At 52.6% G+C, this 13,786-nt stretch overlaps 1 protein-coding gene across 1 annotated transcript in view; it reads right to left on the reverse strand.

Moving 5' to 3' along the window:
* LOC133355656 (protein Wnt-2b-like) overlaps nucleotides 1-13,786 on the reverse strand; it is a 60,452-nt gene that overhangs the window by 27,846 nt on the left and 18,820 nt on the right. The gene's annotated exons all lie outside the window — the stretch shown is intronic.

The following is a 13,786-nucleotide window of genomic DNA, read 5'->3' on the forward strand; positions in this document are numbered from 1 at the left end:
ATCACCACCATCACCACCATCACCACCAACCACCATCAACCACCACCATCACCACCATCATCACTACCACCACCATCACCACCACCATCACCACCACCACCATCACCCCCAATCACCACCACTAACCACCACCATCACTACCACCACCACCATCACCACCATCACCACCATCTACCACCACCACCATCACCACCATCACCACCAATCGCCATCAACCACCATCACCACCAACCACCACCACTATCACCCCCAACAACCACCACTAACCATCACCACCATCTACCACCACCACCATCACCACCAACATCACCACCAACCACCATCACCACCATCACCCCCAACCACCACCACTAACCATCACCACCATCACCACCACCATAACCACAATCACCACCACCCACCATCACCACCACCCACCACCACCACGTGTTGTTTTCGGAGTGTTTTCGATACCGATCTCCGCCACACTCGGGGTATGGGAGTCGGGAGATGGCTGATAGCGACAACAACAGCAAAAGGTAACATCGCGTCCTGCTACAACTCAAGACAATCTCCCCCCTTCCTATCGTCACGGACGGACTTCACCGCCATCCGACCACACGCCTAGTGTCTTTGTTACCCCCTCCTCCTCCACCTCCTCCAGTTCAAAGGGTTTTGGGAGACTTGACGAAGCCGTCACAGATGGCCATCTCTCCGTTTCACAACACCCCGATCGGGAGATCTCTGGGCGGCGCTTTTGAATCTCGTGCGGGTCTCATTCTGCTGCTGATGATGATGTTGCTGTTGCTGATGATGATGCAGATGCTGCTGTTCTTGATGCTGCTGATGATGATGCTGATGATGCTGCTGATGATGATGATGCTGCTGTTGTTGATGCTGCTGCTGTTGATGATGCTGCTGCTGATGATGATGATGCTGCTGCTGCTGATGATGCTGATGATGCTGCTGCTGATGCTGCTGCTGCTGATGCTGCTGCTGCTGATGCTGCTGCTGATGATGCTGCTGCTGATGATGCTGCTGCTGCTGCTGATGATGCTGCTGATGATGCTGCTGCTGATGATGCTGCTGCTGCTGATGCTGCTGCTGATGATGCTGCTGATGCTGATGATGCTGCTGATGATGCTGCTGCTGAAGATGATGACGCTGCTGCTGATGATGATGCTGCTGCTGATGATGCTGCTGCTGCTGATGATGCTGCTGCTTCTGCTGCTGATGATGCTGCTGATGATGATTATGATGATGCTGCTGCTGATGATGCTGCTGCTGATGATGATGCTGCTGCTGCTGATGCGGCTGATGATGCGGCTGCTGCTGCTGCTGATGCGGCTGCTGATGATGCTGCTGCTGATGCTGCTTCTGATGCTGCTGCTGATGCTGCTGCTGATGCGGCTGCTGATGATGCTGCTGCTGATGCTGCTTCTGATGCTGCTGCTGATGCGGCTGCTGCTGATGATGCTGCTGATGCGGCTGCTGCTGATGTTGCTGATGCTGCTGCTGCGCTTTTCTCAACCACCCCGACATCCACCACCCCGCCGCCAGCGGCTTCGTCCATTGATTACCGCCCAGGCCACAATGTTCAACAGCCCCTAGGGGAAAGCCCTCGGGGGTACAAATATGAAGGGGCCCGCCACCCGCTCCACCCGCTCCACCACCGGCGTGGCGACCAGCATCACCCTGCCCCCCCCCCCCCCCCCTGGTGATTTCAAACGTCTCGCTGACACTCACGCTGGCCGTGAACCTGGACGTGGTTTGGGGTTTAAATTTATTTTATTTTTCTTCTTGGTTCTTTCGGTAAATAATAAAAATAAACCAATAAAATAATTCTCACGACGTTTCGGCCACAATGCAAGCAGCTGTCCTCAGGTGAAGAACAGGTCTGTCGGAAAGACAGCGTCTGACGCTGTCTTCCCGACAGACCTGTTATTTCCCTTCTACGTGACTTTACCGAAAGAACCAAGAAGATGAATCCCTGCAGTCACGAAAGCTTTAAGTCGAAATTTATTTTATTTTATTTGCGAAGTCTTAAAGCTGCACTCGTTTGTATCGCAAGCTGAGAGCACGTGGTGGTGGTGATGGTGGTGGTGATGGTGATTTAATGATGTAATAAATAATCGTAATCACTCAAATGCATAATGCGCTTTTCCATCCGAGGATTCCCAGTGCTGGACGCATGGGCAGCAGGAAACAACAACAGAACCAGCAGGAAAACCGACCAAACTAAGGTGGTAAGGCCACTTTAAAGAGATGGGGTTGTCAAAGCAGACTTTTATATCCTGTACATATATATCTACCGACTCCGATTGCCCTGATTTCAAGTGGTAGATGCCCATCGCCCGGATATTTCACCACCGCTCTTTTAATTCCCAACAAAACAACTAACTGCTTCACCATTGGAACCTCATTTGCCAGTAAAAAATATGATAATTGTTTTTTTACCCTTCTATCTGGCAACAAAACTGACACACTCACCCACTCACCACACTGCAGATCACAACACACTTACCCACTCACCACACTGCAGATCACAACACACTCACCCACTCACCACACTGCAGATCACAACAATACACTCACCCACTCACCACACTGCAGGTCACAACAATACAATCACCCACTCACCACACTGCAGATCACAACAACACTCACCCACTCACCACACTGCAGGTCACAACAACACACTCACCCACTCACCCACTCACTCACCACACACTCACCCACTCACCACACTGCAGGTCACAACAACACTCACCCACTCACCACACTGCAGGTCACATCAACACTCACCCACTCACCCACTCACTCACCACACACTCACCCACTCACCACACTGCAGATCACAACAACACTCACCCACTCACCACACTGCAGGTCACATCAACACTCACCCACTCACCCACTCACTCACCACACACTCACCCACTCACCACACTGCAGGTCACAACAACACACTCACCCACTCACCACACTGCAGGTCACATCAACACTCACCCACTCACCCACTCACTCACCACACACTCACCCACTCACCACACTGCAGGTCACAACAACACACTCACCCACTCACCCACTCACTCACCACACACTCACCCACTCACCCACTCACTCACCACACACTCACCCACTCACCACACTGCAGGTCACAACAACACACTCACCCACTCACCCACTCACTCACCACACACTCACCCACTCACCCACTCACTCACCACACACTCACCCACTCACCACACTGCAGGTCACAACAACACACTCACCCACTCACCCACTCACTCACCACACACTCACCCACTCACCACACTGCAGGTCACAACAACACTCACCCACTCACCCACTCACTCACCACACACTCACCCACTCACCCACTCACTCACCACACACTCACCCACTCACCACACTGCAGGTCACAACAACACACTCACCCACTCACCCACTCACTCACCACACACTCACCCACTCACCACACTGCAGGTCACAACAACACTCACCCACTCACCCACTCACTCACCACACACTCACCCACTCACCCACTCACTCACCACACACTCACCCACTCACCCACTCACTCACCACACACTCACCCACTCACCCACTCACTCACCACACACTCACCCACTCACCCACTCACTCACCACACACTCACCCACTCACCACACTGCAGCCCACAATCTTTTTCTTTCTGCTCTCCTCTCGCATGGCTCCGCTTTGAAAATGCCCTCCCCCATTTTCGTCTTTTCTCAAGTTCTTATCACCATGCTCGATTTAACAAACGTATTAACTCTCATTTAATACACATTCAAGAGTGCAGTTGGTTGCTACCCGCTTAAGTGTGTTGGGCATGTGCTCTGACACCCCTGATAACAAAATATCATGATTCCCCCTCCCCCCAAGCTCACTTGGGTATCCATAGATCTCTACAAATATCGGGTGACAGAAAGATGTGGTCACTACTGAAGCATATTGGCACAAGACAGGTGGAGACAAATGACAACATGTCCAGTGGAACACCTACGTGCTATCTGCCCATGGTACGTGATGATGATGATGATTAGGCCAACGTTTCTCTAGAGAGCGAGGGGGGCTAAATGGTCACGACACGGGCTGGAGAAGAGATGGACTGATGCGGTACGGGAGGATGTGGAGCTGAGTGGACTTGCCGACGACCGGTACCAGCGGTGTCAAGATCGGCCTCTGTGGAGGAGGAGGCTCGTGAAGGACGCTGCTGCTGCTGGGCAGTTGGAGACAGTCGCCCTCCAGCAACAACGGAGGGCAGAGGAGCGACGCTCACAACAACGGGCGGAGCGCGGGGTGGCTAAAACACAGCAAGCTAGCACGGTAAGGAGTCACAGCTGACGCATCTGCCGGTCATCTCAAGTCAGTCAACACCATGGCACCTGTGTTGTTTGTCCCGCCCGTGACGTTCCTGTCAGCGAGCCTTCGACACCGCACATGGCCTCAAAGTGGGCCCCACAAGTCTCTTTGGTGGTATTCGTGACCCAATCACACGCGCGCATCTCCACGCCAGTGCCTCTGAATTCAGATTTCACCACAGTCATTGATGACGACAACCGCACTCTTAAATGTGTCAAGGTTGAAGGCAAAATTAAATCAAAGTGAGTGAGGTAGGGTGGTGGGTGTGGTGGTGGTGAGCTATTGCATTTTCATCCAGTGGCAATTTCATTTTAAGTGGCCACAAATGATTTAGCGAGTTCAAACAAAAAAAAATCGGCCTCCCGTCTATTTTTTTCAAGCGGCCGAGTTAAAAATCAGCTGACAAAGCTTTCCCCAGCCACAGATAGGCATCTGACGGCGGCGCTATTGTTACCTGGACACACGCACACGCACACAAAAAAAACACTTAAGAAATTCAACAAAAAGTTTCACAACAGCAGCTGGAATGGAGAGCCCCCACGGAAACCCGCAGAACTGGAGTTTCAAACTTTTCACTCTCCTCCACACCGGGCATCAAGACCCCGTGCCCGTGTCTGATTGTGCGCCTTCACAGCATCGAGCGCCTGGGTTTTATCCCCGACCCTGGTCGCCCCTTTCTCTGTGTGGGTTTTCCTCCGGGTTCTCTGTTTTTTTTTTGCTCAACGCTAAAATAACCGTGGCGTGGTACCGCATTGGCCGAACGTCCGAAAATTCTGGAAAAAAAAGTCCACGTTTTGGATCTCACACGCAGGAGCAGCAGCAGCATCGCCTCCCTCCTGCGAAGACAAACTTGTCGGGAACCATCTAATGAAAGAAATCTTGAGACCCGCCGAGGGCTTTCGCTGGGCGAACAAGCGACGTGGCCCACGTGGCTTGTCCGTGCCGCCGCGTGCCGTAACATCAATCACGCTCGCAAACTCTGTGGTGGTGGCGAGGGCGGAGGGGGTAGAGTCAAGGATTCATCTTCTTGGTTCTTTCGGTAAAGTCACGTAGAATGGAAATAATAAAATTATGTTTTATTTCTATTATTATTAATAAAACATTATTAATAAAACATAACTTTATAATGTTTTATTTTTCTTATTTTCTTATTTCCATTCTGCGTGACTTTACCGAAAGAACCAAGAAGATGAATCCCTGCAGTCACGAAAGCTTTAAATCGAGAGTCAAGGATGTTAGCGCGTGGACAAAGAGAGAGAGAGAACGGGAAGAGAGGGAAGTGGGGGGGGGGATACGAGGAGAAGGGATGGGAAAGGAACGGTGAATTGGGAGCACGGGAGGGGGGGGTCAGGAGAGACGCGGATCGGCAGAGGCTACATCGGGGCCTCGACGCGGCTCCACACGGGGGCGAGAGGAGGGGTGCAGAGTGGGGGAGGCCACGTGGTTTATGAAAGGCACGTGGTTTACGGGAGGCTCGAGCCGATTTCGAAGAGAGACAGAGAGTTTTGATTTAAAGCTTTCGTGACTGCAGGGATTCATATTCTTGGTTCTTTCGGTAAAGTCACGTAAAAGGGAATTATAAAATAATATCATGATGATGATTGCTTGTGTTGCAGTCGAAACGTCGTGAGAATTTTTATTGTTTTATATTTATATTATTTTATTATTTCCCTTCTACGTGACTTTTACCGAAAGAACCAAGAATATGAATAAGAGACAGAGAGGTTGGTGGCCGAGGGTTGCCACGTTTTCCTCGAGTCTGAATAAAGATTCTGATTCTATTCCACTATATTGTCAACAACAACAACAACAAACTGGACACTTTAACCGTAATAACGTTCAACAAAGCAACACCACGACCAAAGATTCTCCGGCGCGGATCGATACCTGCCACCCCCAACACTGACGCCAATTCCCGAAATCTACCAGGTGACCCTACCTGCCTCTCTGTGTGTCTCCTGTGAGAGAATGTATGTTGGAGTGCAACTCTCACCTCCCCACGGGCACCAACCCCAGGTGGTACACCCCTCGATTTACATTGAGAATGAGAGTGAATTGGTCGATACCACATTCGGTGGCGAGATGTTCACCACCTCGCCTGGTATGCGCCTCCGATTAGCACGGCTGGCTACGTAGATACATAGGTGGTGAGTTTGATCCCGACCCTGACGCCTGCTCTATATTTGGAGTCTGCGTGTCTCTCTCCTCGTGGTCGCGTGGACACATTCATCTTTACGCGATCTAACCCCCCCCCAAAAAAAGCCTATATTATGGGTGGCATTGGTCGCGAATGCCCGCCACGTGTTTAAACGCACGTGCCTTTGATGATAATCGTACACCGGACACAAAACCACGTCGCTCGCTGCCTACACCGGCGCTAGACCAGAGAACGATGGCCCAGCACGCAACGCCACCCCCCCCCCCCTCCTTGTTTGACGCCTCGTGTCGAGCAGTTTCACTTCGTGAGATCCGGTCGGGCGATCCAGGACGCGACGCGTCACGCGCGCCGCCATTATCATTTGCGCGGGAGCCGCATGTGGCTCTCGTCGCAACGTCACAGAGCCATGCCCGTGACGCATCCGGTGGTGCCCCCCCCTCCCCAACCCCATTAAGAATTCACTCCGATGCTGACGACACGGCCCCGTCTTAGCCACTTGGGTCGCATTCCACGGCCGAATTTCTTTTGATTGTCCGTCAGACTGCTCGCTGCCCGAGAGCGAGTGAGAACCACAGAGCTGGTTTGATGAACCCATACTCTTAGGTTTTTTCGGTAAAGTCACGTAGGTAAAAATAAATACGAAAAATAAATAATAAAACTAATAGAAATAAGAATATAAATATTATTGTTTACTTTAATAGAAATAATAATAGAAATATTATGTTATTTCTATTATTATTTTTATTTTATTTTATTTTTTATTGAATGCTTGTGTTGCAATCGAAACGTCGTGAGAATTTAATTGTTTATTTTATTATTTCCCTTCCACGTGACTTTACCGAAAAAACCTAAGAGTATGAATCCGTGCAGTCACGAAAGCTTCAAATCTAGAATTGATGAACCCCTCTCAACCCGGATCTCTGTTGTGGTCTCACCTCGGGCACGCCCTCGCCTAAGGCACGCTCTCACCTAGGCACGCTCTCACCTAGGGCACGCTCTCACCGAAACTCTCACCATTGGAAACGTTACATCGCGGCAGCTATGCGGGCATCTGGTTTCTCGCCTACACTTGAGCACAGACGGCACTTACGACACCTCGCACAGAGAGAAAAAAAAAATTACCTTAAAATCAAGTTGGGTTTCTTTTCCGGGCACAAATCACGCGCCCCGATGTCCACCCGTCACCGGCTTTGTCACTCGCAAATCCGCGCCTCTAATCATGGCGACGTGATTGATAAGAATCATCCCGTAACCAACGCAGCCGTGTTGCTTTCCAGAACCCCTTCACTTCGCACGGACGCGGATAGAGTGCGACCATAGATCGACGTCCACGTTGTGAATCCAGCAGCTGCCGCTGCCGCCGCACCCACACACACCCACCCACACACGCACACACGCACACAACCCACCCACACACGCACGGACCCACACACGCAACCCACCCACACACGCACGCACGCACCCACACGCACCCACGCACCCACACACGCACCCACCCACGCACCCACGCACGCACCCACCCATGCATGCACCCACCCACACACGCACGCACGCACCCACACGCACGCACGCACCCACACACACCCACCCTCGCACGCACGCACGCACCCACGCACCCACCCACCCACGCACGCATGCACGCACGCACACACACACCCACCCACCCACCCACGCACGCACGCACGCACCCACCCACACACCCACCCACGCACCCACCCACCCACGCACCCTCCGCAGGAGGTCGCGCGCAGTGGACACACGCGTCCACTCGGTGAGTCCCCCGTGGACTCCGCTGGGCGAGCCTCAGGCGCCGCCACCGACTTGCAGGCAGCGCCGCGGGTCCCCGCGGGCGACGCGGCGCAGGCGCCTGTCCGGCCCCAAATCAAACCTCGCTTCTCTTCTCGCTTAAACTCGCGGCGCCTTTCTGGCGCAAATGTCGCCAACTCAACGCGCCGTCGATGCCGCGGCATCACCGGCTCCCCCCCCCTCCCCCCAACGCACCCCCCGATTGTTCTTCACGGCTCGAACCCAGCCGGCCGCCCCGGTTAACACTGCGCGAGGCGGTGTGCGGGGGGAGGCGCATTGCGTGCTTCCGGCGTCGGGGTCCCTACATTTTGGCAGATTTTGAACCGCTGCTCCGCAAATTATTCCATTGGGATTATAACATCGCAGTCATAGCAACCCACCCCCTCCCTGCTCCCCCGCCAACTGCGAAACACTTGGCAGGACCCTCCTTGAAGAAGAGTCGTGAGACTGCTGGTTTACCAGGCGTGCTGGTGGTAATAATCATCATCATAGCAACAAGGCTTACAGCTGACGTGAACGGAAAGTGAATCATTATTTAATAAGCGCGACGATCGGTTCAACATTTCCGCGCCAAGTGTGAGCGCCTCGGCGACACGAACAGATCAAAGTCATGATGACAACAACAACAACACCAACACCAACAACAACCACAGTTGTTACTCATCAGGAATGTCGGTGGCCGTGAGACAGAGGTCGCAACCGGGTACCCGATACCCGTACCCTACCCGATACCCGGCTACCCGTACCCGGCCAGGTACGGGTACGGGTAGCCGTTTGCGACCCTGGTGCGGCCGGGTACGGGTACGGGTAGGCCGTGAGTCACTGGTGAGTAGCCGTTTGTCACTCATTTCGGGTAGGGTACGGGTAGGGAACGGCTACCCGTACCCGGCCGGGTACGGGTACCCGTTTGCGACCCTGGTGCGGCCGGGTACGGGTAAGGAATCAAAACCCGTTTGCGACCTCTGCCGTGAGACGAAGTAGACGGCGTTGCCCCGAGGTCAGGACCCAGCCGTACCGTCGTGCCGTGCGGTCCAGCGCGGAGACGATGTCGTGCAAGCGTGGACACGTGTATCTATCTTCATTCATTCATTCACATCTATCGCGTCCGCTCAATACTCGGCAGATCAAGTAGATGGGGACTGGCGGGTGGGCGGTTGTGGACGTCGAGGTCCGGGGCTGGTCGCGGCACCACCGCCGCCGGCCTGCAGGACCCACCGAGGCCCCCACCGCCACCGCCGGTCTCGCTCGGTCAAAGGCACCACCACCACCACCGCCACCACGAGCCCCCGTCGCCTTCCAACTCGCCTGATTAAAGGCAGCCACCAGCATGCCGAGGCGGCAACACATCACTGGGCTGCAAGTCACCCGTCGCGACCCGGCGAAAAGATGATCTCCCCGCGATACGCGAAACACTCCGGTCGCCCGCCCGCCCCCCCTTCCCGCTGTCATCGCGGAGTGATGGTGAGAGAGAGAGAGCGAGAGGGCCTTTCTACTGTACCCGATGCTGTACACAAGAGGATGAGGAAACCCGGGGGGGCCGGGGGCAGAATTCCCTTCACCCCCCCGCCACCCCCTCCCCGGGACTGCGGGTGTGAGATGAGCTTCTGGCCCCGGCTTTGATGATCGTTCGCGAGTCTTGGAGTGCGGGGCGCGCAACGCCCGAACCCGTTAGTACACGAGCGTGGGGTTGATCCTACGTCTTTCTCTTTTTTTTACAGGGCGTCTGGCCGGCGTGGAAGAATAGGCCGAGGGTCCTTCTTAGAGTCCCCGTCCTCTCGAGAAAGGAGGGATGCAATTTCACCGTTCGGGGCCGCCAGCGAATCGGTGCCCTCGTTGAAGCTACGCTGACAACTATTCTATTTTATTTTTACCAGGTAAGGCCTCACTGAGCTATGCAGCTTTAGTTTTTTTCATCCAGAAGCGACGTGGCCGTCACAAATGAGAGCCCAACGAAGTGTCTTGTTGTCGCGTGGACATTTGTAAAAGCCGAATATTCTCAACGCACGTTTAGAAAAACCGGAGGACGCGGAGAAAAATCCACGCGACCACGGAGAGAGAGAGACACTGCAAACTCCAAATATACAGCAGGCCTCAGGGTCGGGATCGAACCCACAATTTCCCACACACTAGGCGAAGGAGTTAACATCTCCTAGCCACCATGATGATGAGAGAGAGAGACACGCAAACTCCAAATATACAGCAGCAGGCGTCAGGGTCGGGATCGAACCCACGACCTCCTGTATACCACGCGAGGTAGTTAACATCTCCTAGCCACCGTGATGATGATGAGAGAGAGACACGCAAACTCTAAATATACAGCAGCAGGCGTCGGAGTTGAGATCGAATCCACGACCTCCTGTATACCACGCGAGATAGTTAACATATCCTACCCACCGTGATGATGATGAGAGAGAGACACGCAAACTCCAAATATACAGCAGCAGGCGTCGGGGTTGAGATCGAACCCACGACCTCCTGTACACCAGGCGAGGTAGTGAACATCTCCTAGCCACCGCAGCGCCCCACTGCACAAACCATTGCAGCAGCAGCTGATGCGGGTACTTGACGCACAAATGGGAAATAAAAATAAAACTCTCTCCGGTGAGTGAGTGGAGAGTCCGTGGTCACCGCCCAGAACAGAACCAGGGAACGAGGACTGGCGCGTTGTCCGATTCACAAATACTAAAAGAGGACAGGCACCATGACTGCAGCGATGCACCACTTCGCTGCTCCTCATGCGATCATCTGGCTCAATCCTCGCTATGCAAAGTTAGAGTTGTTGCTCGAAAATCAACATCGGTTATACAAGGAAGACAAAGATTTGTAGACTCACGCGGAGACCCCGAGACTCGCACATAGACCCATAGACTCACACAGAGACCCTGAGACTCACACAGAGACCCATAGACTTACACAGAGACCCTGAGACTCACACAGAGACGGAGATACTCACAGAGAGACCCTGAGACTCACACAGAGACCCTGAGACTCACACAGAGACCCTGAGACTCACACAGAGCCCCTGAGACTCACACAGAGGCCCTGAGACTCCCACAGAGACCCTGAGACTCACATAGAGCCCCTGGGACTCACACAGAGACCCATAGACTCACACAGAGACCCTGAGACTCACACAGAGCCCCTGAGACTCACACAGAGACCCTGAGACTCACACAGAGACCCTGAGATTCACACAGTAGACCCTGAGACTCACACAGAGACCCTGATACTCACACAGAGACCATGAGACTCACACAGAGACTCACACAGAGACCCTGAGACTCACACAGAGACACAGAGACTCACACAGAGCCCCTGAGACTCACACAGAGACCCTGAGACTCACACAGAGACTCATGGACTCACACAGAGACCCATAGACTCACACAGAGACTCACACAGAGACTCACACAGAGCCCCTGAGACTCACATAAAGACACACAAACTGGTGTCATCTTTCCTTCACCAGAGTGTAACCTAATTTCCGTAACGCAATTTTAAATGGGACGATGATCAGCTTAAAAATGTATCTGCCCAAGCCGATTTGTGTGAGAGGGAATTTATTATTTAACCATGAGTTCTGCTAATGCAACAGATTCCATTTATCGTTCCATCGCAGCGTTGCTTTTCCCCTGATTTCTCTTTGCTCCATTGGTGTACTGAACTTAGTTTGTTATTCGTTTTGTTGTTTTCACGACCCAAGTCACTCCTGGAAATTAGACTCCTATCGTACGCAATGTACGTTGAACTTCCTTCGCACCGTACGTAGCCAAACCGTGCTAATCGGAGGTGCAGGGGAAGAACAACTAACTACATTTTTATTTTAAATCTACTTGCAACTGAAACTTGTAGTGGTAGTCCTCCAAGGTGCATCCTCTCCTTGGCCTGTAATTCCATCGTGAGTCAGCTGACATCCCTTCCCACGATGCTGTGTCATGGTGGTGAGATGTTGACTACCTCGCCTGGTATGCAGGAGTCACGTGGGTTCGATCCCGACCCTGATGCCTGCTGTATATTTGGAGTTTGCGGTGTGTCTCTCTCTCGCCCTCCCTGTGGTCGCGTGGATTTTTTCCCCGGGGTCCTCCGACTTTTCCCTCCACACTTAGAAATCAACGTCGCTGCCTTCAGAGTATTTGCGTACTGCTATAAGTGTCCACACGGGTGACGAGCCACTTCTTTGAGCTGTCCTGTTCGTTACGGCCAAGGTCGCTTCTGAAAAGAGCTACACAGCTCAATGTGGGCCTCAGCTGGGAACAAACATATCTATTCCTGCACAAGCCCACCAACGCTCGCTAACAAGCGGTGAAATACACCATGTATAAAAATAATAATGTGTTTACCCTTTCTGACAGTGAAACAGGAGTTGTATTAAGATGTTCAAACACCAAATAGAAACCTTTAGCACGGAATCAAGTCTGCGTTAACCACACAAAGACTACTACTTGTGGTGAACATGCAAACGAACATGCTCTGATAATTATCAGAGCATGTTTGGTTAATGCCGACTTTTACTCCGCAAATTATATCTTCAGCAACTGCCCCAGTACTCCAGGTAGTATGTTTGCAAGATGTGTTCTTCAAATAACAATTATCATAATGTCGACTTAAAGCTTTCGTGACTGCAGGGATTCATCCTCTTTGGGGTCTTTCGGTAAAGTCACGTGGTGTCATCTTATTATTTTTCAATCGATGTGACTTTACCGAAAGACCCAAAGAGTATACTAATGTCACTTTGCATCGCAAACTTGCTGTGCACGACCCTTGATTTGTTCACATCAACCTTGACCGCGAAATGCGAATTCTATTCGTCTCCAGGGAATTTGCAAGCGATTCTACTCGGAGGCAACACAAGTCTCCGTCATCAGGTGGGACCGTCACAGCTAGATTTGCTATTTTGTCCGCTTCATCAGAGTGACTGCCGCACGGACGCACTGGCCCCTGCCACACGAACGTGGAACGTTGTTGCCGTGAGCGGCTTCCTTGCGGCCCGTGCGCGGAACGACGCGGCTTCAAGCCAGCATCGCCCCTCGGCCGGCAAGGCGCATGGCACGTCTGCAATGTGCGAGGCAGGTTGATGGGGGTCATGGGGCCCGGGCCGACGTGACGCAGGTGAGGACCTGAAGCCGAGCGATTGGTCAATGAGTCACGGGCGAGGAGCGTGAAGCTTGTGTTGCCTCCGAAACGTCGTGATTTTTATTTTATTTTTATTTTATTTTACTTTTATTAATTTTAATTTTTTACCTACGTGACTTTACCGAAAAAACCTAAGAATATGAATCCTTGCAGTCACGAAAGCTTCAAATCTAGAATTAAGAGCGTGGAGGAGCTCGCCCCGTATTCATATTCCTGCGTTCACAATCGCGGCGGACCTGCGGCTGACGCGGTTAACCTGCCCAGGGAGTTCACTCACTGCCTGCCCCGAGTCTGGTCAAAGTCTCTCAACCGCGCCGGTGT

The sequence above is a fragment of the Lethenteron reissneri genome, chromosome 51, assembly GCF_015708825.2.
Source record: "Lethenteron reissneri isolate LAM-NWPU_2019-01 chromosome 51, ASM1570882v1, whole genome shotgun sequence".
Taxonomy (NCBI): Eukaryota; Metazoa; Chordata; class Hyperoartia; order Petromyzontiformes; family Petromyzontidae; genus Lethenteron; species Lethenteron reissneri.